This window comes from Chroicocephalus ridibundus, chromosome 12, assembly GCF_963924245.1.
Source record: "Chroicocephalus ridibundus chromosome 12, bChrRid1.1, whole genome shotgun sequence".
Lineage (NCBI taxonomy): Eukaryota > Metazoa > Chordata > Aves > Charadriiformes > Laridae > Chroicocephalus > Chroicocephalus ridibundus.
The window spans coordinates 8049684-8060287 of record NC_086295.1 but is presented as its reverse complement, the minus strand read 5'-3'; the positions used below and the strand labels follow the sequence as shown (position 1 = coordinate 8060287).

The 10604-nt window shown below is 39.1% G+C and overlaps 1 protein-coding gene across 5 annotated transcripts in view; it reads left to right on the top strand.

Annotated features, from left to right (window-relative positions):
* The window catches only part of TSHZ2 (teashirt zinc finger homeobox 2), a 231752-nt gene that overhangs the window by 20693 nt on the left and 200455 nt on the right, over positions 1-10604 (top strand). The gene's annotated exons all lie outside the window — the stretch shown is intronic.

The window sequence follows — 10604 nt, the reverse complement described above, 5'->3', positions numbered from 1 at the left end:
CCATATTCAGTGTTGCAGCTGACCTATTTTGGGGTCCTCCATGCGAAATCAAACATGATGGATCTACGCTAAGCAAAGCACAGATCCCATGTGAACTCACTCTGCCAGCTGACATATTTCAGAAAATACTAATGAGTCCATTTTGTGTGGGCAGGATTTGTACTAATCAGTGTTGTCCGTCCATGCAACTGTAATATTATGTCAAAACAAGTGTGATCTGTCCTCAAACAGCTTCTGTAAACCCAGTGTAAAAGCAAGTCATTAGTGTAAAATATCTAACATGTATTAGCAAATGCAACAGAAATTCAGTTGCCGCATCTGACCTGGTATAACCACTCAGACTGGTGGAGTACAGCCCCAAATCATTGGTCAGGAAACCGTGGCCTGAGCTCCCTGTGGAGCTCTTCAGACTTAGAAAGGAAGTTCATTTTTAAAATTCCCTAATATAGGCATGTTACACTGAGAATTTATTCATGGTTAATAGTCAGTTTAATATTCAGTAATACATTTCCTAAGTTAATTTACCATTCAGCTATCAGTCCAGGTGGCGGTAGTGTAGACATGAGTCCACACATCGCATGTGTCACAGACAACTTGCTGTTACTGGAGCTGGAGTCCAGCTGAACTCAGTGTTCAGCGCTGCCACTCCAAATTCACAGAATTTGGAGATTGGCATTTTACCTTGGTTTCTCTTCATTGCAACCAGGGCTAGCAATTTTTTAGCAAGAAACATATTTAGGCCTGCTCTGCTGAAAGGTGTGAACATAATTTATTCTGGTTTCACTTACAAAACATGAAACCAGTTTCAGGTGAGCTCAGAATTTGCTGTTTGATAGTATACCAAATGTCATATCTAAATACAGAAGTCAGTTCCATACTTCTAGTCTTTGGCACAGGCTACTGTTTAGGTAAACATATGTGATACCTTATCTGACTGTGTCAGAAAGTATCTCAGTGTAAATTTCCAAAGTACTGTGGGAAAACTACTTAATTTAATGGGGGATGTATTTCAGCCATGTGTGTTTTAGCCACAGCACTTTTCATTTAAATAAGTCACATTTGCAACACCTTGAAAATATGCCTGCATGCTTGTTTATACTGAAATTCTTTTCCTTCCTGATCTGAAGAAAAGTTCATTTTATGGAGAGCAGATGTTTTTTAGCTTAATGCATTTTTATTCACATGTTTTAGCTTTGTTCAATAATTCTTAAGTACACTTGGGAATTCCAGAGCATGTAATTGTCCTGCAAGTTCACTCAGAGCCATGAGATGGCTTCAAGCTGGTCTGTCATTCAGCTGATGGACATACCAATGGCTAAGTGTATTTCTGATGAGCCCTTTACTTATGTATTTCTAAAACAATATCTCGGCAGCTTTGCTAAAGATTTATTTTACAGATTAGGGTTATTCAGCCCCTGAATAAGTGAGAAATCCCAGGTCAGGGCAACACTAACCATGCAAAGAGCTGATCCAGAGCCTGTGAAGCTGAGGAGGGGAAATTTGCACTGGGGGAAACTGGTGTGAAGTATTGCTTATGCATAAAGCATCATGGGATCTCCTGTACTGTTTTGTTGGGGTTTTTTTGAGCTATGAATTTTTCTACTATTTTGAGAAATGGTTTTTCATATTCAAACCATGCAAAGTATCTCACCAGGAAATGCGAGAAAAGTCTTCTGTTGGAAAGAAATTTTGGATTTTGAACTTCAAAATGTTGGAAAATATGAAAGAGTGTATGAGTTATTTGCTCTATAGTGGTCCATCAACTGAACTTCTAAAGGGCTAATATGGAAAAAGGTGTGATAAATCTGTGCATTTGTGTTCAGTGGTGTTCTGAAGGAGGAGAGGAACAGGCTGTACTGTAGAAGTTCAAATGGAAAATTATTGCTTATGCAAGAGGGGTCTGTAATTACCAGGAAAGTATGCAATCTTGTGAAAATAAATTGCAATAGATACATACATAGATCACATTTTTTGCAACATCAGCCACTTAAGTTCACATCTCCCAGTTTCATTTTGAATTTAAAGTTTGAATCAATCCAAAACTGCAAGGCCTAACTCTTCTGAAATTTCCAAGTTTCATCTGCTTTTGATACAAAACTATAAACCATAAATTGACTTCTCACTTCGTAATGAAACTCCAGACTCAGTGAATATTTGTGTTTTTTGTTTTATTGTAAAAGTTTGCCTTCCTGTATGAGTATGAAAGTACTGCTGTTGCCCCTAAGGCTGAACTCACATGAACCCAATTTAACAAATTTGCTTTAAATAACTTTTTCAGTATTCTCTGAGTGCTGCTACAAAAGAAATTGTGTGGTGAGTAGTAGGCTAGAATACATAAAAAAAAGAAAGCACACATAAGCAGGCGGGCACAGACATATTTTCTATTGTAGTTAGCAGTTTCAGACAGATTCCGAACCCATGCATCTCTTTTCCACCATAAAAAAGGACTGTTTATCAGAGACTTTAACTGTACTAGCAAGTAGCTCCATTGAAACATGATGAAGAAACAGACTACCGGTCAACCACTTTTTAATCTGCCTCTGTCACCTCAGTTTTTTCCATGTTAAAAATTAGTTTATATTCCATTGGAACTGACCGTCAGTTCTAATACTGTATCTTTGCAGTCACTTCCCAAAATTGTTCTTTTGGGCAAGAAATCTAATAACAAATGGGGAAAATCAAGTGTGAATGAACTCCTTCCCTAGGCTGTCTTATTGAAATAACATTTCATGCAAATAATCTCATTAGTATAAAGATTTTGTTCCCTAGTTTCTACCAGTAACTTAAATTCACATGATTGAGCTATGAGCTCCTGTGGAAGACAGGGGGATTTGCAAGGATGACCATCAGAAGATTCAGCATTAAATAGTCAGAAAGCAGCAAACCTCACATCCTCAGGAGACTGCATCTCGTTATGAGGGTGTGCCCTGCTGAGGAATCATACCACTCACTTCTGAGCTAGCCAGGCAGGCATTTGTCAAATGGTTCACAAGGTGGGGAAAAAAAAGGTAGATTTAATGATAAATAATAACGCACTGTCTCCGACATTAAAGGACATCATTGGCTCTCTTCTCTATGGTGTAAATCAATGTAATGTGTGAATCCTTTAAAAGTAACATGGAATTTAAAATGGAAAATATGAGAAGCTAGTAGAATTACTGCTAAAATAATCCGTTTATTATCTAGGTGTGCTTAATAGCCTGCTAGCTGATGAAAAATCATTTGCTAACCCCAAGGAATGGTTCATTTTCCAACTCAATCACTCAGCCATGCATTGGCCAGTGCTTTAAAAAATATACCTTGTATTACTTCTTTTGTCAATGTCTGGAGATAATTTATAATAGCAATAACTTCCATTAACACACCTACTAAGCAGTTTAGTGAGAACAGGTAAGATTTGCGGGTGGACTTGGGATGTTTTAATAGCAAACCAATTATCCACCAATGTTTCCAACTTTTAAAAGTGGTTTTTGGTTGGCCAGAAGTTAATTCACTTATATAGTAATTCATAGACTCAGTTGTTCCATGGTAATCAAGATCCTGTATATAGATTGGCAGGTGTGCTTCTTGTGTATGTCAAGGTAAACTTACGTTGCTCTGACATTACACTTACCCACCCCTAATAAAATAGCATAAAAGGGACCTTAACATAATTAGATTCTGTTTCCCTCTTTCCTTATTAATAAATATTTGGCATTTCTGCAACAGATTTTTTTTTCCAAGCATTTTAAAAGTCATAAAGAATGGCCACTTCCAGTTGTTTGCGCAGTAACTGAGTCTAAGAGTAGCTCCTGTTGGGTTGCCCCACACTCATGATGTTATAACCCAGTTAGTTACATATAAGTGAGACGCTCTCACCTTTTGTGGCAATGTGTAACTTGCACTCTCCTGTAAAAAGAAACACTAGGTTTATTTTATCTCTGTACCTAGATGTAGGTGTTTAGGGCAATGGTTTGACAATACAGTTGGTTGCAGCAAATTTGCTGCCGATGAGAGCTCGCCAATGCCCGCCATCCTGGGCATGCATCTTCTCATCTTCCTCCTTGTCCACAACACCTGCATTCAGTTTTCCCAGAAACCAGCCAATTTAGAGTGAAACTGGCTGAGAAGTACCCTACAAAGAGAGTAAATTTAATTTAACTCACTGATCTGGTTTATGATTTGGTCAGATGAACACCAGCACTAAGCGAAGGAAGGGACAGGAACATGTGTGGAGCAGATCTGAGGACATGGAAAACTTCTTTTGGTAGCAATTAGCCATTAGATTTGCTCCACTGGGTACTAAACAAATGAACCCTCTATAGCTTAGATTTAAAGAGGGGAAGCACTCCACTAATGCCCTTAGCAAAGAAACTGCCTTTTATAGATGTAAGGGTTCCTATATGGTGTTTTTAAAGAATATTTCAGCTTGAAGTTTAACAGAGGATAGTTTTAAATTCTGAATATTTTCTTTTGTTCCTTTAATACCAGAAGTTTTATTAGTGAAGGCAAAAAAGAGAAAAGAAAAACAGAAACCAAACCCTGAACATCAGAAATCAGATGTAAGAAGATATTTGTTTCTTACTCCTTTGGATAAGTTCACATGTTTTATCTCTTGAATCCAAGTCAAAGATGCTTTTGCAAATCTATGGGATTTGTGCAGAACAGGGAATGTGTTTTCTGGGCGATTGATGCTGCTGTCCCATAGGTTTGCTGCACGGTGTTGTTATGCTTAATTGGTAAGCTCCACATTAAGTCATGTGCGTGCTGAGGGGTTCAGGGATCATATTTTTTTCAGTTTCTTGAACATGATTACATTTTTTGTAATTTACATTTTTAGCCACTAAACAGTGATACATTATATTTAGAAAATGAGATGCTCTGAGTGTTAGCAAGATGTGACAGTGACAAATCTTATGAACGTTAATACTGAAACCCATCATAGTTCAAGTCCCACTTGCTGTATTATAGCTTAGTCTAAGGTTTGGGAGGGGGAACGTTCTAGTTATCAAGTTGTCATTGTTCAAATGTCATTTTTTGCTCAATTTAAAAACAATATGCAATTGTGGAAGCTGTATTTAGTGGTTATGAAACATTTAGAAAAAAGTACAAAGAAAAAGTCACTTCCCGAAAGGTCGTAAATAAGTCACAGATTTACAGCTTTTGCAGTGTGTCCTACATATATTTGGTGCTTATGTAGTCTGTACAAACACATAGCCATTGCCAATCAGGAAAAAAAATTATATCCTGAGATCCCTGAGTTTGTACCAATAGTGTTAAGCGTCTGTCAGAGTTTCTATTGTGATCACACCTTCAGGGATTTATCACTCAGCTCTAATAACTGGCTCCAGGCTAAAAATTGGCATACAAGAAAGCAGATTTGGTTTAAAGATATATTGAAGCTGCAGAAGTAGGGAAAGTCACTTTCTGGCTTCAGAGTTCTGTTTTCAACAGTATGCCGGAGTGAGAGCTTGGGGATTTGCGTCTCACTGCGGTATCTGGGGGAAGGGCTCAGGATCGCACTCTCCTGAGATCCCATTTGCCTGCAGGAGATGCTGTTTTCCAGCATCAGGCCCTGGGTCTGCGGTGGTGTGCTGGCAGGTTCAGGGGCCACACAGTCGCCTTGCACAAGCTTAGGAAACAATGTTGTTGTTCCACAACTGTTCACTTCAGGTTGGAAATCCCAGATACAGCAGGCCTTTGACCTGGCAAGGGACCAGGACTAGTATTCTCTAATAAGTGATATTTCTGTGGGTTCTGAAATTAAAAAAAAAAACAAATATAATGTATAGCTGCAATGGGGGTAAAATAGGACATGGTTCTTCAAAGCACAAGCTGTTTTCTCATGTATTCTGGGGCAGTACATCTACTGCTTGTCCCTCATCCAAGAAAACTAGCAAAATAACAGCATAGGTACTTGGTATCAGGTCATCAGAAGCCTGAATTGCCTCTTGTTACTTCCTTTACACTGAGGTTTTGGCCTGACATTTTCTCTCTGCAGTTCACCCGTGATAAGTCCCTCAATACCCTTTTTTCAGTCCTATTTTATCCTGCCCAAAGTATGATAAGTTTTTTGGAGAATGCAAACAAAAAAACCCCTTTGTGCGAAAGACTATAATCTGTAGGTTATACCTTGTAAACTTTCCAACCTGGACTTGTCTTTCTCTCTAACTATCCCTCCCAGGACTTACCCTAGATATATGTTACTGAGGGACACAGGCAGGGTACAAAGAGCAGCAGTGAAAACAGTGGTGTCCCCATGGTGTGGTGGGCTGCGGATGCTACCTAGGTATTCATGGGGCAGAGCCAGCGTGCTCTCCTGAGCCGTTGCGTGACGCTGTTGGAAGTGCATGGGTGGGAGCTCTCACTCTGGGCTGACATCTGAGATCATAATGACTTTGCAGGAGCTCCTCATTTGCAGTCCTTCATGTCAATATTGAGCGGGCTAAGGGTTCATAGAAATATGCATTGACACATTAGAGACTATACTGCTCTGCCTAGCCAATCATCCATAAATTGTAAGAGGACTACATACGTCATTTAAAAAAAACAAAAAACAACAGGGAACTGGGAAGCAACAAATATGTATTCATGTTTAAAGTCTGGGCTTAGATGCATGCCAGCTAAACAAATGTGGAGTTAAAGCTGTGATTTACCCAGCCTACCTTTGCAATACTCACAAGCACAAGGCATCAGATTGAGTGCAGAGTGGAAGCATTAGCTCTGCATGTTTTTGATTTTAAAGGGGTGATGGGGTTGCAAGACCCTTAACATTGTTTTGACCTACCATTTTTTATGTTAATAGTGCTTCTACGTTGTTACCCGATGCTATAGTGTGTGATAATATGTGAAACAGCTTGGTATTTAAGTTAATACTCGGGTCTCTCATTGCGGGTGTGTTATCTGCATGCATTTATAATTCAGTTAGAACTATTTCAACATATTCTATACCAAACTCATTGATCTTTTGTTTTGAAAATATAAACAAAATTATGCATTTGTTTTGTGCTGTTTTGTATTTTTTAATAAAAAACAGTTACAGTAAACAGTAAAATATGCTAAATTTGCACATTGTAACTGCTGGAAAGATTTCTGAGTCTTTGTGTACTGCAGTTATTTTGGTATTAGTTGCCATTGCTAGATAGAGGCAGTACAGATATATCTACTTTGTTAAAGCTGGTATTTATAGCAACCAGGGTTTCTACCTTTTGTCTACAGCAATCTATCAAGTCTGTATTTCAGACTACAAATTTTTCTAAGAGGAAACAAAGCAGATAGCATCCTTTAGCAGGCGTAAGTCCAACAAATGTCAAATTCTGAACAACATTACTTTGTGTCTCTATTTAACATTAAAGCTGATGGCTTTTTGACAGGTTTATAGCTGACAACTTCCATAGCCAGTCATGCAGTACAATTATGTTTGAGCTAATTTGATGAATCAACTTGATGTTCTATAGTCCCAGTTGGCTTCAATAGCGTATGTGCTCAATTTTCTGCTGGAGGTCAAAAATAAGCTTTGAAATTTGGCTAATCCCATCACATCCGCAGAACATGTCTGGTGGAATAATCTTTGGACATGAAGTCTTGACTAATGCCAGAAATAGGAAGGAAAACTTAGTAATTTCATTAGACCCATCAATCATGAATCGTGTAGGCACAGCAATCAGGGGTCTCATGTCCAGCAATTTACTTGTAAGCCTTCAAATGCTTAGTAGGAGGAACATTCCTCAAGCCTGGGTCTTGTTCTAGAGGAAAATGGGTCCTATTGTTAATCTACATTTAGAACAAATGCTAACTGAATGGTGACGGGGAGGGAGAATGCAAAGATTTTCTAATTATGTCTTTCCTGAAAAGACGGGCTCTGCCATGGCAGTGGTATATGTTAGAAATGCTCTGGACCATGCTGGTTTTAAAACCGCAATTTTTATGGTAAAATCATTACTAGTCATGAGACTGAAGCGTCTCAGATAACCAAGCAGGAGTAAATGCATTGAAACTTCTAACACAAGCTTTAACAGATTTCCCCAACCAATGTATTTGGTCCTTATTCATTTTTTAATGGGTTTTAGGCATAGAAATTTCAGTTTAACTTGATGGTTGCACTTTTGGGCATTAACTTTGCTCCAAAGTGGAAACTAAAAGCTTCAGCTTTCATGATGGCTTGGCATCGAAAAGGCACACACAGCTATATGCTGCTATGTTCTGTCATGCTTTGACTCAGTTATGGTCAGACAAAGATTGCTCAAGGTGCCCATGGCAACTCATAGGTGCTCTAGCTCTCTCCCGGCATGCCAGTATTAGGCAATAAAAGTACTGCTTCCTTGAGACACAAACTGGTAGCCTCTGCAGAACAGTCCCTGGCAGGAACAAGAACACGTGTAGGTGAATGTACCTGAAAGGGGCAGTGCTGGTGCTACACAGCACTTGCCAATGCATTGGCCAGAAAAAACGTGTGTAATGAGTCTGCTCGTGTTCATTTCTGGCTTTAATTTTTTTCATATGTTTTTAGCTATATGTTGGCAAATCTGTTGGATATGCAATGCAAACACTTCAACAAGAGATTTGGCTTTAGCTCTGGTATGTGCATGAGATTTTGGGGAGCAGGAGGATCTTTCCACTGTGATGTTCTGAGTACGAAAGGGGAAATGACCTACGAGCTACACGTGGTTTGCAATTTGACTCTCATGACACAGTGAGTGCCGGTGTGTTAGGGCAGGTGCCGCTGGAAAGATGTCTCCTCCAAAGCAGGCAGAAGTACTGAGGACAACATTTCTAAGTCATCCTCAGCAGAACTCAGATTCTTTCTGTGTTTGGCTTGCGGTTCTTTTAAATGCAAAGTTTTTCTTACATGCAATGACTGTTCATTATCTTTTTCTTCCTGGGAGCCTTCTCTCTGTCTGAATTACCTGATATGTGTCCTGTGACTTTCAGCAATGTAAAGATTTTGGTGTGCACTTGAAAAGGCACTTGGCAGTAGCTGGTGCAGAATCTAGGGACAAGGCCTGCAGAGTTGTCCCTGTGCAAGGAATCCAGATCTGACAGAGACACCCACATCTCTGCACTTTTGCTTCTGGTTGCATGTGTCTTACGTTATGATGAGGAAGGAGCAAAGTTTGGACTCCCATTTTGTTCCGATGCTACATGTAGGAGGCAGAATGCATGAGATTTTGTGAGAGCACTTTCTTGTTCAGACCATACTGGCCTTGGAAATTGTATACATTTTCTATCATACGTACACACACATATATATAATAAATAAAATGTCTGTGTGTATATGTGTGTGTGTGTGTATGTGTATTTGTTCAATGCAGAAGCCGCTAGCATGGGATGAAGCAGTTTACTGGCTATAGAGCTTATGACGCTCCTGCTTTTGCTATGTGCACTGTCCACAGCAGCGTGCTCCCATTGCTGAGCCATCCTTCACCTCTCTCCTTCACTCATTGCCTTATAACACACAAGGTATAGCTGAGGTGAGTCACGATCACGGAGCTGTGTTAACTAGCAGCATGTACTGAATCACCAGATTGGATGCAAGAAAAGTATCAAATACATACATAGATGCATACATATGCACATGTGTGTATGCACATACTTTTGTATTCTGTTTCCACTGATTAGATCTGAACTATTACTGGCACTGAATTAGGCAGCAAACAGATCTAGGTCTGTTTCTCTTTTTTGCTCTCAGTAGTAATTCACGTTACATCAAAGGAGTGGATTTTTAAGAAACACTTTTGATTCTTAACTTGAATTTGTAACAATTTAAATGATTTACAAGGAGAGACTCATTTGATAAGGAATGACACAAAGTCTGAACATTTATATGAATACGAAACAACTCTAATGAAGCCTGGAGATCGGACTTTTTCCTATCAACATCTCAGAACGTTTAATTTCCTTTTTTAACTGCCTTTCTCAGTGTATATAAATATGTAATATTAGTCTAGGTTCACCTTTGCCTGTTAGTAACAAATTGTTCTCTGTGTATTCATAACTGATGTTTCTGTATTCAGTCTGTTTTCCTGAAGTTTGCCAGTGTGGTATTTCAACTTATTTTTTTCGATTTGGGTATTTAATGAGAAGAAACAGATGAAATAACCTGAACTAGTTTTCTCTGAAGGAGCAGTATCATACCCAGGCTGACTGCAGAGTGGATATGAATTGCGTCAGCATGTCTTTGTGGGGCCAACTCAGCATCCTTTCTTTGCCTCTTGAATTTGACACTGCGCTGATGGGCACGATGCCAGCTGTTAGCAAATTGGGCCCATAGTTCTTCTCATTCTTATTGAATCAGCAGCTGTTTGTGTTATCAGTTAGGGAACTTCACTCACTGTTGTGGCTAGTCCCGGAGCCTTCATGATTATGGGTGCAAAAGCATTTAAAATAAAGAAAAATAAGGAGGTTGGTCTCAGTGATTTGTCCCTGCATGCATGAAGCATTGTGATTAGTAGTGCTTTAACACCTTATTTATGATAAGAGAAGGAAATGACATTGTAGCACAAAAATCCCCTGAACTTTAATCGGCCTAGTCTCAAGGGGCTTTTGTGTTTTTGCCTCCATTTTGATTCAGACTTTTCTATGCATTCGTTCATGGGAAGATTGAGACCTGCTTACCAGGTAATCTG